This window comes from Bacillus rossius, chromosome 5 (genome assembly GCF_032445375.1).
Source record: "Bacillus rossius redtenbacheri isolate Brsri chromosome 5, Brsri_v3, whole genome shotgun sequence".
In the NCBI taxonomy this organism is placed as follows: Eukaryota; Metazoa; Arthropoda; class Insecta; order Phasmatodea; family Bacillidae; genus Bacillus; species Bacillus rossius.
The window spans coordinates 60,843,696-60,862,700 of NC_086333.1; the positions used below are offsets into that span (position 1 = coordinate 60,843,696).

General features: G+C 47.7%; 1 long non-coding RNA gene across 3 annotated transcripts; it reads left to right on the plus strand.

The window, feature by feature from the left end:
• The first annotated feature begins 260 nt into the window (after positions 1-260).
• LOC134531877 (uncharacterized) lies at positions 261-18,731 on the plus strand. Of its 3 annotated transcripts, XR_010075091.1 has the most exons (5): positions 261-666; positions 12,765-12,924; positions 13,491-13,590; positions 16,084-16,176; positions 16,292-18,731. It is a non-coding gene; the product is annotated as an uncharacterized LOC134531877 (long non-coding RNA). The 3 variants fall into 3 exon arrangements; XR_010075090.1 differs by having other exon boundaries at positions 268-666; positions 16,084-18,731; XR_010075092.1 differs by lacking the exons at positions 261-666; positions 16,084-16,176 and having other exon boundaries at positions 12,152-12,924; positions 18,528-18,731.
• The last annotated feature ends 274 nt before the right edge of the window (positions 18,732-19,005 follow it).

The window sequence follows — 19,005 nt, forward strand, 5'->3', positions numbered from 1 at the left end:
GTATCAATACACTCATTCGTCCCGAGACTGGCCACGTCCGTTGTCGGACCGCTAAGACACGCGTATCTCTAAACGTGACGGTCCGCGCGACCAAGATAGATTGCAAAGTTATATTGACAAGCTGAAACAGTGGCTTCACGTCCCTACGAAATGTTTAGCATGTAAATGGATGGCTGTTGCCGAAACTTAGGCCTACACGTAAATACGCAGGCAAGATTCTATCCCACATAACACACTTGGTTGCAGAAACGTTGATCCAACGTTGAATTGTTGAAGTTGGCAACATAAGAATCGACAACGTTGTTGCAACGTTTCCACTCGTAACGAATCTACATACACAAATTTATAACGTTGTCACAACGTTGATAGTGGTCATCTTTGCGTATCTACTAAAAGGTCATAACATTGTTTGTCTTTCAAAGTTTGAAATAAATATATTATTTCTTAAAAGAGTATTTTTCAATCATTTAAATTACTTTTAATATTTAATTTTAGTTTTATGTTAGTTTGATACTGTTAAACTATACACTAAAATGTAAGTTTAGTTGCAAACTGACTTCAAAATTCCGTGTTTGATTGTTTATTTCTTTTGTCGTCGTTTTATGCTCGTTCAACATTTTGGAATTTCACTTGGTTTTATCGTCGGATTTTCTTGAAAATATGGAGGTAAGAATATTTTGAGGATATTTTCTCGTAATGTGAATGTTTATGCTTTCGTTCTCTCCGCCCGCCAATTCTCCCGCATGTAATATAGAATTAACGCTTGGCTTACTGTTCAACTAATTAATGAATTACGGTAGTCGGGACGAGCATTTTTGAAATAATCTAAGCTAACCCAATCTAGGAACCAAACCCTATTTAACCTAACGTAAACTAAAACCCGGTGCACACGGAACAATATTTTGTACATGTTTGTGTAGTTTAGATACCTATATCGGCTCGTAACCTAACCAAACCAATTAAAATCTAATAAACAATCTATAGGTTTATTAGATTTTAATTGGTTTGGTTAGGTTACTAGCCGATATAGGTACAACAATCAATAGGTTTATTAGATTTTAATTGGTTTGGTTAGGTTACTAGCCGATATAGGTACCTACTGGCTACTGGGAATGTTACAAGATTTCGCGGCACATGATACTGGCTGCTTTGCTAGTTCTATATAGAGTAATTCCACCAAATATAATTTTAACCATATAAATATACTTTAATATAATAAAAACTTTTTTTTTTTTAATTTTCTTACTTTCTCAAAAATGGACATTAGGCCTTTCTTTTCATCCACGTTTTTGAAAACATTTGATTTGAGTTACTGTAGTGTGTCTATATAGATAGTCTGTACAAATGACAGTAAATATGCATGAAATCGGCTCCAGCTTCAAAAGGCTTAAAATATATATTCAGGAAATAGATCCGCATCAGCTTAGTAAGCTGTAAAATTTCAAGTTCCGAACTCACCTGGAAGTATTTTTAAAGAAAGGTTGAAACTTTCACGGAATAAGCAGTAAAACATGTGTTTCCAAATGTAAACAATTAACGTATGAAGTTTTGTACGATGGATGGAACTGTAGAAACATGTGTGCTCGTGGGTGTGACGTGTGACATTCAATATCTGAAATTTTTTTACCTGTATTATCAACACCTCCCTAGGTTGTTTTAATACACATTTTGCATGCTGGTTTGGTTAGGTTAGGTATCTACAACTTATTTTAATGCAGTCATACTTAACCAAACAATACTAGCAGGTATGATGTTGACGTCCCTCGACTTCAGGTCCCCGTTTTCCCGTTGAAATAAATGTCCTGTTATGCCCGTACTGCCCTCGTCGGAGAGGTGTGGGTCCAGGCCAACGTGGCCGGGACCGGGAAAGGCGGGACCTGGAGGGAGAGTGAAGTGATTGCGAGGAATGTTGGTAGGTTGTCGCAAGCAGAACACGGCATTAACGAATTTCACGAGCCGTCTTTTATTAACGCTTATAAAGTCCTGCCGCAGCCTGGCGGAACCGTCGCGGAACAAGTGCCCTACCACGGCGACACGGACTCCCTGATGACGGGGAGGTTCTCAAATACGTTTCGGCGCGAATCGTAAAGTTTATTAATGCTAGGCTGACCCAGTGAGAAAGGGCCCGAAGACGGAACGCTGTACATACGCGGCCCGTTACGTAATGTTCCGTGGACGGTGAAAAGTTCAGAGACTCGTAGCACCACGTTCGCGTTGTAGAAACTGCCCGCTAGACACGTCTCCCGATGACTCGTAAGTTAACAATGCTAAGCTGATTCGCGGTGGCAGCTCAGCTGCCGTGACCGACTGCGGACTGAGCGAACGTTCAATCCCGAGCGCAACGTGCGCGGCTCGCGGAGCAACGAACACGTCTGTCTCCGCTCGAGACCAGGACGCGACTGCCTCTCCCCGCTCGCCCGCGGGCCGGCGCCCGCGGGTGGCGGGGAGGGAGGGGAAAATCGGCCGGCGTGGGAGAGAGCTCCGTCCCGCGGCGCGCCAGGCTGCAATTACATACTACGGCGAAACACTTCAGAAAAAGTTATTGAATTATTTACAAAGACATACACGAGACATTAATTACACAGCGAACTTGCACAATGAATAATAAATAAAATAAGTTAATTACACACATTCAAATCCCTTAATCGTTTACAAATATATACACACTGAAATAAAAGATAAAGTCACATAGAAAAAACACTCGTTGGCATGCTAGGGCGCACGCGGGTGCGTCCCTGGCCGTCGCACACACTGGGGTTCACTGGGGGGGAAAATAGGCCCCCTCAGGCCCGCGTCGGTGGCCAGGTACGGCCTCTGTATCTGGGAGGGTACGACGACTGTCGTCATATGCCCCCCCTCTCCCGAGGCCGTCCTGGCCCCCGACGCCGACCTAGACCGGCAGCTGCGTCCGCGTCCGGCCACTTGTCTGGTCGTCGGAGCTCGTCACGTCATTCCGTCCGGGTCGGGCAAACTGGGGCAGGAGCTGCATCACGCTGCAGCGTAACCCCCCGTCGGTCGTTTGTCTTACGTCGCGGGGTTTGCGCTGACTCCCCCACTCGTAGTCCCGGAGGTAGTGGGGGGCCGTCTTCTCACGCGTGGACCGGCGCAACGCCGGTCCCCTCCCCGCGTGAGCGGTCATCCTCGGCTCCCCGGAAGGCAAGTCCAGGACCACCTGCTGGGCCCTGTCGACATCGCCCTCCCCACTGAGGAGCCGGACCGTTACCCCGTCTGTCACGTCCTTGCTCACGTCCGTCCCCGTCACCCGCCGTTCCCAGGAGTGGACGTACCTCCGTCCACGTCTCTGGGTAGGCTCCGGCAACGTCACCACTGGTTCACTCAGGTCGACCAGGTCGCCCTGAGCAGTGTTGTCATGTGTTACGTCCTCGATGAGCGGTCCATCAGTGTCGTTGGCGTAGGCGCTGACGTCATCAGGCGGGAGCACCCGGTCCACAAAGCGCTCCAGCTCTGCCATGCTTGCGCCACGCGGACCCCTTCCGCCCCTTCTGACGGGCGTCCGTTCCCCGCCCCCTCTTGCCAGTTGCCAACCACCGTTCCCCTTTTGCTGTCCCCCCGTAGGAGGCTGAGTCGGTGTCGTCGTGGGGGCCCGTCCATGTGTCGTGCCCCAGGTGTCGTCGTCCCAGTCAACGTTCCTGCCAACCCCCCGCAGTGACTTGGGGTGGGCGTGTCCTCGTCGACGTCCCTGATCCGGCTCCGGTGGCGTCACCACGGGGTCACCGAGGTCGACCAGGACTCCTACTGCGACGTTGTCATCGGTCCTGTCCCGTGTGTCACCGTCCCCGTCAGCGTTCTCGCCTGCCACTCGCCGTGACCCGGGGTAGGCGTGTCCCCGTCGACGTCCCTGATCCGGTTCCGGTGGCGTCACCACGGGGTCATCGAGGTCGACCAGGACTCCTACTGCGACGTTGTCATCGGTCCCGTCCCGTGTGTCGTCGTCCCTGTCAACGTCCTCGCCTGCCACTCGCCGTGACCCGGGGTAGGCGTGTCCCCGTCGACGTCCCTGATCCGGTTCCGGTGGCGTCACCACGGGGTCATCGAGGTCGACCAGGACTCCTACTGCGACGTTGTCATCGGTCCCGTCCCGTGTGTCGTCGTCCCTGTCAACGTCCCTGCCAACCCCCCGCAGTGACCTGGGGTGGGCGTGTCCCCGTCGACGTCCCAGGTCCGGCTCCGGCGGTACCACCACAGGGGCGCCGAGGTCGGCCAGTACACCTTCGGTGACGTCATCCTCGGCCTCGTCACCGTCCACTGGTCCGCTGTCGTCGTGGTCGTACTCGTCGTGCGGGTCGCCTATCAGTCGAATGTCGTCCCTGTGCACCTTAGTTGTCCGTCCGTCGGCGCGACGCACGAGGTACGAGGTGGTGCCCAGTCTGTCTACGATCTCCTGTGGCCCCGCCCACTTAGGAGCCAGACCGGCGCAAAAGCCCCGCTCGCCGGCCGACAGGTGATGACACTTAACAAACACCTGCTGGCCAGGCTCTAGTCGTGCTGGGGGCTGGTGCGTCTGCGGCGTACGTCTAGTCAGGTAGTCAGCTTGGCGACGTCGGGCGTCTTCGCGCAGATCGTCCGTGGTCATGTTGTGCAAGTCGGGGGTTGCGCGCGCTTCCCCGGGCAGGGCGAGGTTCCGGCCCTGCACCAGTTCAGCGGGGGAATGGCCCGTGACCGCGTTCGTCCGACGGCGCAGGCAAAACAGCAGCGTCGGCAGGTGCAGGTCCCACTTGGTGTGGTCCTCGTCCAACCGGATGCGCAGCTGAGTTTTAATGTCCTGATTCCGCCTTTCGGTCGGATTCGCGCGCGGATGGTAGGTGGGCGTCGTGTGATGCTCCACCCCCCAACCCGCGCAGGACACTCGCCAGCTTCTCCCCGTGAACTGCACCCCGTTGTCCGTCAGCAGGACCGCGGGGTACCCGTATCGCGGGAAGAACTCGCGCTCGAGCAGGGCAATCACGGTGCCGGCCTTCACGTTTGGTACTGCGAACGCCTCCGCCCAGCGGGTGAAGACATCCGTGACCACAACAATGAATCGCCGACCACGGGACGTGCGAGGATACGGCCCCATAATATCCACCGCCACAGTGTGGAAGGGATTCCGGGGCCGTCGTGGGACCTGCTGCTCCTTGCCGTCGGGTCGCCTGGACTTCCGCTCCTGGCAACGCAGGCAGGCCCGCACGTAGCGTCTTACTTCTGCCGCGTCGCCAGGCCAGCGGAACGTCCGTCTGACCTCACGCAGCGTCTGCTCCGCGCCCGGGTGTCCCGCCAGGGGGTGGTCATGCAGGTAGCTCAGGACCCAGCGCCTGGCCTCGGGCGGCACGTGGGTCCGCCACCCGCTCGACCTGTGAGCCCCCCTGGTCTGGAGCACCCCGTTCAGGCTCCGGCAGCCCGGTATCACCCCCTCCCCACACTCTGTCAGTCGGGTCCGGGTGTCGGGGTCCCGGAGTTGCGCCGCGTGGACCCACGCCAGCAGGTCAGTCATAGTCTCGGGTCGCGCGTCAGGTGCAGGAGCAGTGGGGCTTGTCAGCGCGTACAACGCGCACGGTCGCGGCACCGAGTCCTCTACCCCGCGCTCACGCTCAGGGAGGAGCACTTCCTCCCAGCCCTGGTCGTCGTGGAACTCATTCTCAGGGTCCGGATTCCGGGACAACTCGTCGGCCAACTGATTTTCACGTCCAGGAATGTGCTCGACCGTGAACGAGAATTCCTGGATCAGCATGGCCCACCGAGTGAACTTAGACTTCCGGCCCTGAGCGGAGTCCAACCAGCGGAGGCATTGGCTGTCGGTTCTCAGCGTGAATGAGCGGCCCTCGACGTGGTGACGGTACCTCTGTAGGGCCCAGACCACCGCAAGGCACTCTTGCTCATTCACGTGATACTTCCGCTCAGCCTGCCCAAACTTGGCGCTGGCGTACTCGATCACGCGCCTCTCGCCCCGGTCATCCATCTGGTACAACACCGCCCCCATCCCCTCCTGACTCGCATCCGTCTGGATGAAGATGGGGCGGCTGGGCACCAGGCGTGAGAGCGTGTGACAGTTCCTGAACCGGCGCTTCACCTGTCGCAAGGCCTCGTCCGCGGCGGGGGTCCACCGGAACTTAGTCTTCGGCGACAGTAGGTCCGTCATCGGGGCCGTCACCGTGGCGAAGTCGGGGACGAAGGACCGCAGCCAGTTGAGCAGCCCCAGCAGCTTCTGGAGCTGCTTCCTGGTCTTCGGTGCCCCCTTTCCCTCTATTAGCTCCAACTGCTCAGGTCGGGGGCGGCACCCCTCCGCCGTCACTATGTGTCCTAGGAACTCTATTTCCGTGGCCCCAATGTGGCATTTCTTTGGGGCGCACGTCAGTCCGTGTCTGGCCATACGTTCTAGCACCAATGCCAGATGGTGCGCGTGTTCCTCCCACGTCCTGGACCAGATGATAACGTCGTCCAGATAGGCACTGGCGAACTCACCAATGTACCCATCCAGAACACGTACCATCAGGGCCTGGAACGTGGCAGGGGCGTCCATGAGACCAAACGGCATGGCGCAGAACTGGTAACGTCGACCGTCTGGTGCCGTAAATGCCGTCTTAGGGCGGTCCTCCAGACATACCGGCACCTGCCAGTAGCCTGATTTTAAGTCTAGTGTCGTGAAAATAGTGGCGTCCCCCAGTCCTGCCAGTGCGTCTGTGATATTGATCTGCGGGGGCGGGGCGGGAATGGTCAGTTTGTTTATCGCCTTGAAGTTTACGCAAAAGCGTAGACTTCCGTCTTTCTTGGTGGCCAGCACCACCCGTGAGTTATACGGGGAGGTGCTGGGTTCCACTACCCCGTCACGTAACATCTCGTCAATTTGAGTCTGTATGGCCTCCCGTTCCCGGATGCCAAATCCGTATACCTTCTCAAAGGGAGGGCGGTGCGGTACCATCGGTATCCGGTGCTCCGTCACGTTTGTCCGTCGTAGCCGGTCCGCGGCCGCAAATACCTGTGCCTGAGAGGTGAGGACATGGTTGATGACATCGACGTACTCCTCTGGAACACCGTGCTGAAGGTCTTCTAGGCGAATGACTGACTGAGGGGGACTGGGGGGAACCTGGTGCACGCCGTACACCGTCCAGCGCCCCTGGGTGCCGAAGTGCATCCGGCCAGCTCGTACTTCCACGGTGGCGTCGACCTCGTGCAGCCATGGGACCCCCAGAATCAGCCCCTCGCGGAGCTCGGGGACCACCCAGGCCTCGACGTGGCTAACGTGACCAACGATGCTCATTGTTACCTGAGTGATGCCCCCTGCTGCAACGACGGCATCCCTGGTGGCCAGCTGCACCAGCTCCCTCCGCGGTGTCACTGCCTCCGCTCCCACCAGGTGGGCCGCGATGTAGGTTCGGCTGGCGGCGGTGTCCACCAGGGCCAGCATCTCCCGCCCGTTAGCGCGGACAGGAATTCGCAGCAGCTCCGGCTCCTCGGGGCCGACCTGCCCCAGCTGTGCAGTCGTCTGTCCCCCACCGCCCCCGGCCACCTGGCCGTCCGGGCGTGGGGAACTCGCGGCGAGGTCCGCGGCTCGCTCCGGCGCCGACGTGTTGACGTTCCGGTGGTCCACCTCGTCGACGACAGGTCGACGAGGCGGCTGGTCCGGCCCTGGTATAACCGGCCTCAGGGCCGCGGCGGTGGCGCCGGCAGTCAGCTGTCCCCGCAGTTGCCTCGGCATGGGGACAGCTGATGAGGAGTAGTCCCGTTGTCCCCTGCTTCCCGGCGGCATACAGGACGTTAGTGCGGTAGGCGCCGGTGGTGGTCGACGTGTTCTGTCAGTTACTGGGACTGCCGGTGGCTGGCGGGCCGGGGAGCGGCACCCAGTTGTCCCTCCGCCCCCGGTCCTGCGTTTCCCGCCTGCGACGTGTTGCCTTCGCGCGCCTCCTCCCACGCGGCTCTGGTGGGGCAGAGGCGATGCCAATGGTACGCGTCCGGGCAAAAACGGCATCGCGGCGGACGTTCGTCCCTCTCTCTCGTATCTGTCCGCTCGTGACGTCCCCCTCCTGTCGCAGCTGGTTCCGGGCGTTCCCTGGTGCCACCGCGGTCTGTTGTCCTGCGCGGTCCCGCGCCGCCGGCGTAGCTCACCACGGTCAAGTCACTGTCCGTGACCTCTGTGACGGTGACCCCTCGCGGCCCCGAGCGAGCACGGGGAGCTCTCGCGCCCCTGAGTGCCGTCCTCCACTGCGACATGTCACGTTCGATCACGCGGGCGAGGGCCACGAACTCCTCCGTGTCACGACCAGCAGCCGTCCTCATGAAGGGGCGAAACTCTGGCAGCAATTGTTCGACAATGGTTGGCAACGCCGCACTCACGTCCCCACTTGTCCCCAATCGGCGGAACATGCGTAACTTCTCGTAAATGAACTGCTCTGCACTCTCGTCCTCCTCCTGGTTTCGGCAATAAAATGTCCGCAAACACATTGCCCGCGCCTGATCGTTATCAAACCTAGTTTTGACTTGGCGCACAAAATGTCCCCACTCGGTATCAAAACTCCCGGCCATTGACCACCAGTTCCTTGCCTCGCCGCGGAGCTGTCCCGCCACTCGCGGCGTCCACTCCGCCCGTCGCACTTCGTACAGTTTTAGGAGGTGTTCACACTCCCGCAAAAACTCCCGCGGGTCCTCGTTGTCTTTCCCCGCAAACTCTGGCAACTCAAACTGCGTGCTCACGTACCGCACTACCGGCCCATCTGCGTCCGCGTGCCTGTCCCCCTGTTCCCGTTTACTGTCCTCAACTGTGCTGTCCGTGCTGTTTGCGCCCTCGGCCGCGCCGCCGGACCCGCAAACCTCGTTTTTTACGTCCATTTTCGCGGAGTCTCCCTCCTCACACAAGTCCGTTTCGAAACTGATTAGATCGTATCTTTCTTGTCCCGCCTGTTTCCACGCCATCCTGTCCTCCTGTGCTACTGATCCGCGGATCGTGAACACAATCTCCCCCAGTAATACAATACGATCCTCCCCAGCGCGTTATCTTCAGTCCGGGATACCGCTGCACCGCCGTCTTGTATTTCTGTCCCCCACGACGCGCTATCTCTCGCCGAAACGTCTCGTGTTCGCGCCGTTCCCGCGCTGCGTTATCTCCCGCCGGCGCGCCGGCGCGACGTCTCGAATTCGAGCCGCTCCCACGCCGCGCAGCCGCACCTGCTTCCGTTCTGTCCTGCACCTGCGCGCTTGCGTGCGCTTGCGTGCGCTTGCGTGCGCTTGCGTATGCTTACGGCCACACTAGTTGGGCGCCAAATGACGTCCCTCGGCTTCAGGTCCCCGTTTTCCCGTTGAAATAAATGTCCTGTTATGCCCGTACTGCCCTCGTCGGAGAGGTGTGGGTCCAGGCCAACGTGGCCGGGACCGGGAAAGGCGGGACCTGGAGGGAGAGTGAAGTGATTGCGAGGAATGTTGGTAGGTTGTCGCAAGCAGAACACGGCATTAACGAATTTCACGAGCCGTCTTTTATTAACGCTTATAAAGTCCTGCCGCAGCCTGGCGGAACCGTCGCGGAACAAGTGCCCTACCACGGCGACACGGACTCCCTGATGACGGGGAGGTTCTCAAATACGTTTCGGCGCGAATCGTAAAGTTTATTAATGCTAGGCTGACCCAGTGAGAAAGGGCCCGAAGACGGAACGCTGTACATACGCGGCCCGTTACGTAATGTTCCGTGGACGGTGAAAAGTTCAGAGACTCGTAGCACCACGTTCGCGTTGTAGAAACTGCCCGCTAGACACGTCTCCCGATGACTCGTAAGTTAACAATGCTAAGCTGATTCGCGGTGGCAGCTCAGCTGCCGTGACCGACTGCGGACTGAGCGAACGTTCAATCCCGAGCGCAACGTGCGCGGCTCGCGGAGCAACGAACACGTCTGTCTCCGCTCGAGACCAGGACGCGACTGCCTCTCCCCGCTCGCCCGCGGGCCGGCGCCCGCGGGTGGCGGGGAGGGAGGGGAAAATCGGCCGGCGTGGGAGAGAGCTCCGTCCCGCGGCGCGCCAGGCTGCAATTACATACTACGGCGAAACACTTCAGAAAAAGTTATTGAATTATTTACAAAGACATACACGAGACATTAATTACACAGCGAACTTGCACAATGAATAATAAATAAAATAAGTTAATTACACACATTCAAATCCCTTAATCGTTTACAAATATATACACACTGAAATAAAAGATAAAGTCACATAGAAAAAACACTCGTTGGCATGCTAGGGCGCACGCGGGTGCGTCCCTGGCCGTCGCACACACTGGGGTTCACTGGGGGGGAAAATAGGCCCCCTCAGGCCCGCGTCGGTGGCCAGGTACGGCCTCTGTATCTGGGAGGGTACGACGACTGTCGTCAATGTATATATTAAACTAACCTAAGGTGGGTGGTTTGTAATAGTGGTGAAATAAAAGTAATTTCTAATTTTGTAATTTCCCATTTAGGGTTGGAGTATTATTCCAATTGTTCGGTCGTAAGTTTCCACCCTGCAATTTTTTACTTATAATTAATAGTGCTACTTAACTATTTAACCCCTTTATCTATGTCGGAATTTACAATTACTGCGTGTAGGCTAATATGTGTGGAAACGTAAATACTGCTTATTTTTAGTGATTTTCAAACTTAAAGAAATATACTGCCAGATGAGTTTGCAACGTGAAATTTTTACAGCTTTCTACCTCCTGAATATATTTTTAAGCCGTTTTTGAAGCTGGAGCAGATTTCATGCATATTTATGCAAATGGCCATGTCCATGTACCTGCTGCAAATGGTTTTTTTGTTATGCTTCAAAAAATATTTCTTAGGAAAATCTTATTCAGGATGTTCAGGAACACATATTTAGGCAATCAAATCAACCCACATGCAAATTAACATGATATTGCATTGCACAGATAGTAATTACTGAATATATGTGCTTAACTGTATTTCATTAACATATGGCGATTTTCACTGGATATGTGTGTGAATGTAAAGTTGAACATTTGGTAAAAAGGGCAGTATTCAAAATTTGCATACTCTCACGTAGGATTTAAGAATAGATTTTCCTAAGAATACAATACTTGTTTTTTCACAAAACATTAATAACTTGTATTCAATTCCATTCTGTTGCTTGTATTTATTTACTTTTTTCCCTCTAGAATGGATGAGAATCCCAGGAAAAGGTGCAAAGCTATTTCATCCATATCTAAGAGACATTTGTGAAGAATAGTAAATCACACAACAAACAATTAAAGTTTGTATTCAGAATTTCATGATCTGAGTAATACAAGTACTGCATTAGACTCAGAAAATAATGTACCATGTTTGAGAACAGCACCTGAAATTCAAGTTCATAATAAAGTGGAAGTCAGAGGAAATAATAAAATTTGCAGTTCATTGAAGAATGTGAGGTTGCCTATTCCATCTGGAGTAAGTGGAAATGTCAGTAGTGATGTGCAGTCAAACTTTGATTCAGATTCTGACATAGAAAGTATCTGTGAAAGTATTGCTGAAAACAATTCAAAGGAACAGTCTTCTGGTTCAGATTTAAGGAAGGATTTACCTTTTTGGGCTGTTGATCACAACATACTACACAAAGCATTGTCTTCTTTATTAAAAATAATTAACAAACACACATCAGGTTGTGAAATTCCTAAAGATGCTCGTACACTGTTGCTTACTCCTAGAACTATATCATTATCAGAAATCAAATGCTTCCAGGTGAATATCTTCATTTTGGCTTAGAAAAAGCTTGCAAAAGAATTCTACAAGAACATGATGTGCGGCTAGATGTTATAAACGACAGTTTAGAGTTATTGGTAAATACTGATGGATTGCCATTAGCAAAATCTTCTACCAGTTGCTTAAGGCCTATTCTGTGTTCATTGTCTGCAATCAGCGATGTGTTTATTGTCGGTGTATACATGAGTATGAAAAACCATCATCTACTGTTTTTCTGCAGCAGTTTGTCAATGAAGCTATTTCTGTGTTCAAGAATGGTATTGATTTTAATAAGCATGTTAGTGTTACTTTGCATGCACTTATATGTGATGCACCTGCGAAAGCTTTGTTGTGCATAAACATGTTCAAATTAAATAGCACAAATGTGTATTAAAAATATATAGCCTATATATATATATATATATATATATATATATATATATATATATATATATATATATATATATATATATATATTAAATATGCCATGCAGATAGCTCGAGATTGAGACGTCTCATCTGAAAATTTTTGGTTCAGACATTGGTATCTGTCAATTCAAACCTTCTGCAAATGTGGGTAATCTCACCAATATGATTATGAAAAACACTTTTTACATAAAACATATAATATTGTACTACCATAATTTTTTATTTATTTATTTTTTCAATTTCCGACTCATTATAAACAGATCCTGCGCTACACAGATACTATGTACTGAACTTAGGTACTTGTGTCTAGTAATCCATCAATGATAGTGACGATTTTCACGAAAATGATGTTGCGGAATTTCAGTTGAATATCCAAATCCTTGGGTACGTCCGGATCCTGGGTGGTTTCCATGATATGTTTTTTTTTTTCTAGGACAACAACGTCTCTTGTTTGGGTTCTGTGTGCTTGGGTTTGCGTGTAAATTAATTTTATGTCAGTCATGATTTATTGTAACTTTATAAATAATTTTTTTTTTTGCAGAATGATGTGTGTTTTCTTTGGTTTTTCTGTGGAAGACAATTTGTTACAATGGTATGTATCCACAATAACTAGCATTCTTGGAGTTAAATGCCTTTGTCAACTTTTTCAGGTACAGTTTCTTGGTGGTATTGGTGGACAGGGCATTTTTTCATGTGTCAACGCAGTGCTCAGGAGATTGATGACAAATTCTGCCGCATCCCAATACAGCTGGAGTGGGTTCAAAGGAAAGAAAACATTTATAAATTTAAGGCTGTCACAAGTTGTGCTACGTAAGTGTTTTGTTAAAGATAAGACTTTTTACATTAATGTTTTTTGAAAAAGTATTGCACCATCTTTGTGTGCAACAATTCAATAGTAAATTTTACAAGGTATTCTTAAAAATATTGTACTTAAACTTAATTATTAATTTTTGAAAGTTATCAGTAACTTAACAGCTTCTTATAAAATTGTTATAAAATAATTTTTCCCATGTTTTGTATGTTTTACAATATTGTTGACTGTGAGCCAAGGCCTTATGTTGGAGTAAATACGGTATTTAAACATTTCTGCAGTATAGTGGGTAGATGGCAACAAGAAGTTGATACGCAAAAAAACGTTTGCCAACATGAAAAAGAAAATTACAGCACTATAATTTAAAAATGGTATAATAACAATTATTACATTTTTTGCAACACTGCAATGCAAAATATTTTCCTTTTTTTTTTTTTTTTTTGTGGAGGTGGTGGCATCGTATGTATCTGTGTCTGTTCCAATGACATTTGATGATACCACTTCTTTTGCTATGCAAAATTTACTGAATGCAACAATAATTGTGGTTTTATTATTTTTTTTCCAGATGTACGGTTACATGTGCCAGGGGCTATTGAAACTGAAGTGTCAGAGCAGATACAAGCTTGGTTGAAGCATGCCAAAACAAGACTTGTCAGAACATCACAGTAAGATTATATTTATATCCCATATATTATCATCATCATCAGCGCCACCTGAAAATGGTAAAACTTGCCAATGTGGGTGTGAAAATAAGCAAAAACATTGCAAAAAATCGGTGTAAAAGCTGAATAAGCTATCGCTATAGCGAAGATGAGCCCACGGTGCATTCATTATTTACGAACTTTTTCCTACACAATCTATGGGAAAATGGTGGTGCCGATGATAATTATCGTTATAGCGGATTTCATGTTATAGACCGTACTCGCTACGACAGACTTTTACTGTATGTGTTTCCAAGTTCTATTATTTACTTACCACGACAATAAATTGACATTTTATGATTATAGTGCTTCTGCTTGGATAGTATAACATTGGTTCCACGTTAAAGCAGTGCACTGGGATTATGCAGGGAATGTGGGAAATGTACAGGAAATTAAAAGGACACCTTTGCTGGACACCCTGAATGTAGCTTACAAAGCATATGGAATGAATAACTTACTTTTTAGCTGCACTTGTACTAGAAATGGCCATTTTACTCTGCAACAGCACAAGCTATCACAAAATATTCTTGTCACAGTAGGGAGTTCCAGGGCCACCAAGTGCTCCATGATGAATTCCGTAGATAATTAAAACTTTACAGTTAATTATTTTGGTGGCCATTTTGAAATACAAAATAATTGCAATCCAGGGGACAATCAGAATCCCTTGCATAGTGTACAAAATAAAGCTTTTGTGTAACGTTTCTGTCCGTCTGTAAGATCTAGTGAATGACTGAAAGGAAGTATCTAGATTAGAGTTATACTCAAAATAGGACTGGCGTTGTTACTGTAGGAAGCATGAACTGTTTTATACTAAGGAGAAATAATATTGACATAGATGACCGAAAAAATAATTTAAAGTAGGCATCTGCGAGAACTCAAATTTTTTAGCCGAGTCACGCTTGAATTAAAAACTGCAGCTTGAAATATCCAAGGCTAAATAAAAAACTGAACTTATGAGTTTTTATTTGTACCATAATAAGCACAACTGTTTAGTAATGCTGCATTTTATTTATTGTAAATTTTGTATAAAAATAAGCTCCATTCAATACTCGCGAGCTTTCTGGAAAACTTGCTCGAACTCAGCTTCAGTTCAAAAACCTGTACTTGCAGATCCCTAATTTAAAGTAAAATATTATCATGGTATCGGCACATAGTATCGCCAGAATTGGCCCATAATAATCTGTAGTAATGGAATTGATAAAAAGTTGTATCAGTCCAGCCCTACTGTTTTGTTACAGTAGAACCTCGTTTTTACTTATTTCAAGGGACCAAGAAAAAAAAAAAAGTAAAAATCGGGAGAAATGTAAAAGGAGGGAAGTGTTTGAAATTTTTTTAATTCTTACTATGGTGGAAACAAGCAAATACACACAACACCAAATAAAAAAGAGAAGATTACGTTTTTACTATAACAATTATCTCGCATGGTGAAAACAATAAATCCACCTGTGCCGAATCAGTGCTACTTTAGGCACGATTTTTTTTATTTTTCTTAGTTTTACAAAATTTTAAATTTTTTTATAACTTTAATTTTACGCTTTCGCCCCATCCAAACTTGTTCGGTCAAGTGTACCGGCAGGTTACCTTGTTGAGCAGCATAGTGCTCTCACCACCGTTTCCCACCAAATTTGCTGGGTCTAGCCGACTACAGGACTATCATCAGCAACGGTATCCACTGGCCGTCGCGTTTCGTCACGAGTTTAGCGCTACGCGTGACGAAAGTAGCCGCCCTAAGCTTCCCATGGTCACCCCCACCCCTTCTCGAAGGTGTGCTGAAGTTTGCGGTCTCTAACACGTTTTGGTGTCCTTTTTTCAAGTTCCGCCGCACGTCCCGACGTCTGGCCGGCGAATTCTCCCAGGGCAGGTCATTCACCGGACATACCCCCCACCCCATCCTGGTCCACAGCGGTCATCGGCCAGCCGCGGCAATGTCCCCTCTCAAGGCCAAAATCCCCCCCCCCCCCCCCCCACTTGCAAAATGGCGGCCATCAAGTGCCGCGATGGTCTCTGCGGGACTCCGACCTGCATGCCTACACCATCTATCGACGAAAGGACGAACCAGCTGAGAGCGAGAGCACACTACTGACCACCCTATCCCCTCCAGGAGAAACAGTCGACCTCACACTCAGTCGATAGGTCGCTGGAGCCCTTTTTTTTTTCTTTCGGAGCCCTTCGGAGCACTTCGGGTTTCCCGATCCCCTCCTCCAGAGGAACAGACGACGGGACTAAAGTTTAAGTTAGCGTCCCGGCGCCATTTTCAGGGATTTTGAGGGCAGCTCTCGTCCAGCGCGCATCTTTGCAACAGGTCGCAGTAACGACCAGCAGCTATCGTGATCCGCTTTCGGCAATAATGTAGTTGTTTCTGAGCCAGGCCATGTCGCCTAGATTTTTTTTTAGTTTTTCTTAGTAGCTGCCCAAATAGTCAAGTTTAACTTTAGTTTTCTTTGGTTTTCGCCATAGCTATTTCTTCTATGGCTACCGCGAGCTCCCGCGCCGCGCATCCCCGGATCACCCCCAGGGACAGCCACTATCTACTTCACCCTGCCAGCTAAGGTAAGCTGCACTTCGCCCCACACAAACCTGTTATGTTGCCTTTTTTTTGGGCTTAACTTCGCCCGTCATAAACTGCCTGCTAACCAAGCTAATCCAGGTGGATTATTGGTTACAGGCAGGGTTCCAGAATCCCAGAGGGTTCCAGAATCCCAGAGTACTTCAAGGACCCCAGACCAGTTCAAGATGGCGGCCCAGTTCCGGCGCCACATTTTGCACCTCAACCTGTAACTCGTGAGCCTCTATAACGGAGTCTCCCTCCATCTTTCGGCACCCCTCAAAAAGAAGTGAAGAACAGTTTATAACTCCGCCAGTTTTAGGACGTTTTCCATATTATTATAAAATATTGTATTTTAAACACATATATTTGTTTGATGAGCCTGCGAGCTCAATGTTCCTAAACAGTTGAACATAGCATAGTATGAAATGGTGTTCCCCCCCCCCCCCCCCCCCCCGGCCCCTCTTTCTTCTTTCTTTTATTCGTTAGTTACTCAATGTAATGTATCAAAAATAAGAATCTGACATTGTTAGCAGTTTTGTTTGTAATGGCTGTAATGCCGTAAGATATTTTCTAATGTAAGAAACCTATCAATGACAAGATACTAAACTACTAATCAACAGTAAAAGCCTCTAATGAAACCAAACCATACGAGTGTTTTCATTTGCTGCTACTTGAAACCACAATCCACGTAACCTTTCCTACTGTCAGGGAGGTTAATTTTAAATTGTGTTTGTAAGTGGGCTGTGCCCCTCTGGCAAGTTCTTTTAGATAATTAGCCTGACGCTTCCACCGGACATTTATTATCAATAATTATGGTTTTGTTTTGAGCACAGCACCACGGTTACACACCCAAACTTGCAGTAATTCACAATTAATGTTTATTTAAAGTTGAAGATTAAAATTTTGGTTATTGAAGAAAGGATGTTAATGTTGAGCATTTTAAAACGTCCACTATTAATGGTGAGATTTTATCACACAATTCTTATTTCTGACTTTGTGTATAATCGCTTGTTAATATTGATTTAATTTCAGAAATTTTATAGTAAACATTTGTTCTAAAATAACACGGCTACCGAACATAAAAGGTTAAAAAAAACTTTTCAGATGTGATGTTTGGATATTCAGTGCTGCCAATCATCTTTCTGCAATATTTCTTATGTGGTAAACCGAAAATTGCCGAACATGCATGAAGTTGCCATATTTACAAGAATTTTATATGTTGCTTTTAAAGTTATGTTAGTGGTACCACCGTAGTACAATATTTATTTAATTAAAAACTCCACTATACAACTTAATTTTTAAGCATTATTCATTAAAGTTCAAAAGGGAGAGATAAAATATCAACTTAATTTTCACGTTCACGTCACCAAAGATTTGTTTACAATGGGTAAAGAACCTGCCATGACCTCAAAACATGCAATCACGTATAATAAGTAAAGTTTACTCTCTTCGCTTTCAACTTTTATTGTTCCATCACAACTTTTCTAACGATTTTCTATAAATACAGCACTGTTACAACGTAAATTGAAGGAAACACTTTCGTATAACACTGGAAAATAATGCATTTATACTGTAGGGAAAATGACGGTGCAAGAGAAAAAATACGTTAATCACGGGAATTCGTTGATCCCGGGTTCGTACAAATGAGGTTCTATTGTACTTTATCAATTGTTCAGGCTAGCCACAGGGATAGGTACATCCAGCATATCAAATAAGAGAGCATATTTTTTGAAAAGTTTTTGGAACTGTTTCACTTTGTGTACTGAAGGAAATGTGATGGGCCGCTCTGTCTCTAGTTATGATCATAACAATGCAAGCTTCTAACAGCTAGGGTTTTCTTTTCAAAAGTTGGATTTCAAAAAGTCTTTCCAGTGGTGAACGAACTATACTTTTAATAAAGCAAAAAATCCACTGTAAGCAAGTACATATTATATTTAACACTGCAGTGTTTTGCAACAATAAGGAATAAATAACTTTTTAACTGAATAAGTGTGTATCATTTGCTCACTACAAAAGAGTGGTTGGCTTTTCCTACCTCTGTATTATTTATTTTAAATGTCATAAAATAATTATTTAAAATGTTTGGTAATTAACAGATGGAATTATGGTAATTCAGAGACTAAACATGTTTTTATTTCCAATCTTCCAGCATTTCATATACTCATTTTGGTGTTATGAAATGCACTCATTCAGGTTTTGAAATGTTCACTACAAATGTTGACCCAACACAAACCGTGATGGATTTCCCTTTAATTTGTTTATTTATGTAGGCATAACATGGGTGTTGTCTAAACACTACATTTTTTATATATATAGCCTTTGCATTACTAAGAATGGTATTTTCTTTTTTCAGGAAGTTGCCAGTTTCTGACCAGTGTTGAAAAAAGAAGCATAAGAACTTAAGTGAACTACTTTGTAATGAATTTTACCAGGACATGAATTATTGTGCCAAATGAATGTTTAAAAATACCTTGCATATAATACTTTGATACTCTACTTTGAAAACTATAAAATACTTTGTAGAAATATTGCAGAATTAAACTTTTACTTACACTTATTAAAAGGTTTTGTTTTTTAACTGCCTTCATGCAACACTAATGTCTTGATTCAAAGCTACTAAGCCTAACCAAAATACTTACCAGACCAGTCTCCAGCTGCGAACGAGTCTCCTCAAAACTCGGTCCAATCTTCAGCGTGACCGACTCTGGCTTTTGTGATCTCGACTTGAAGGTCCTCCGGAGTCAACACAGACACATTGTTAACTTCGAGGATAATGTTGCGAACATGGTGCAAACCTTGTCTGTCGATTATGACTCAATATATCAGGGTCA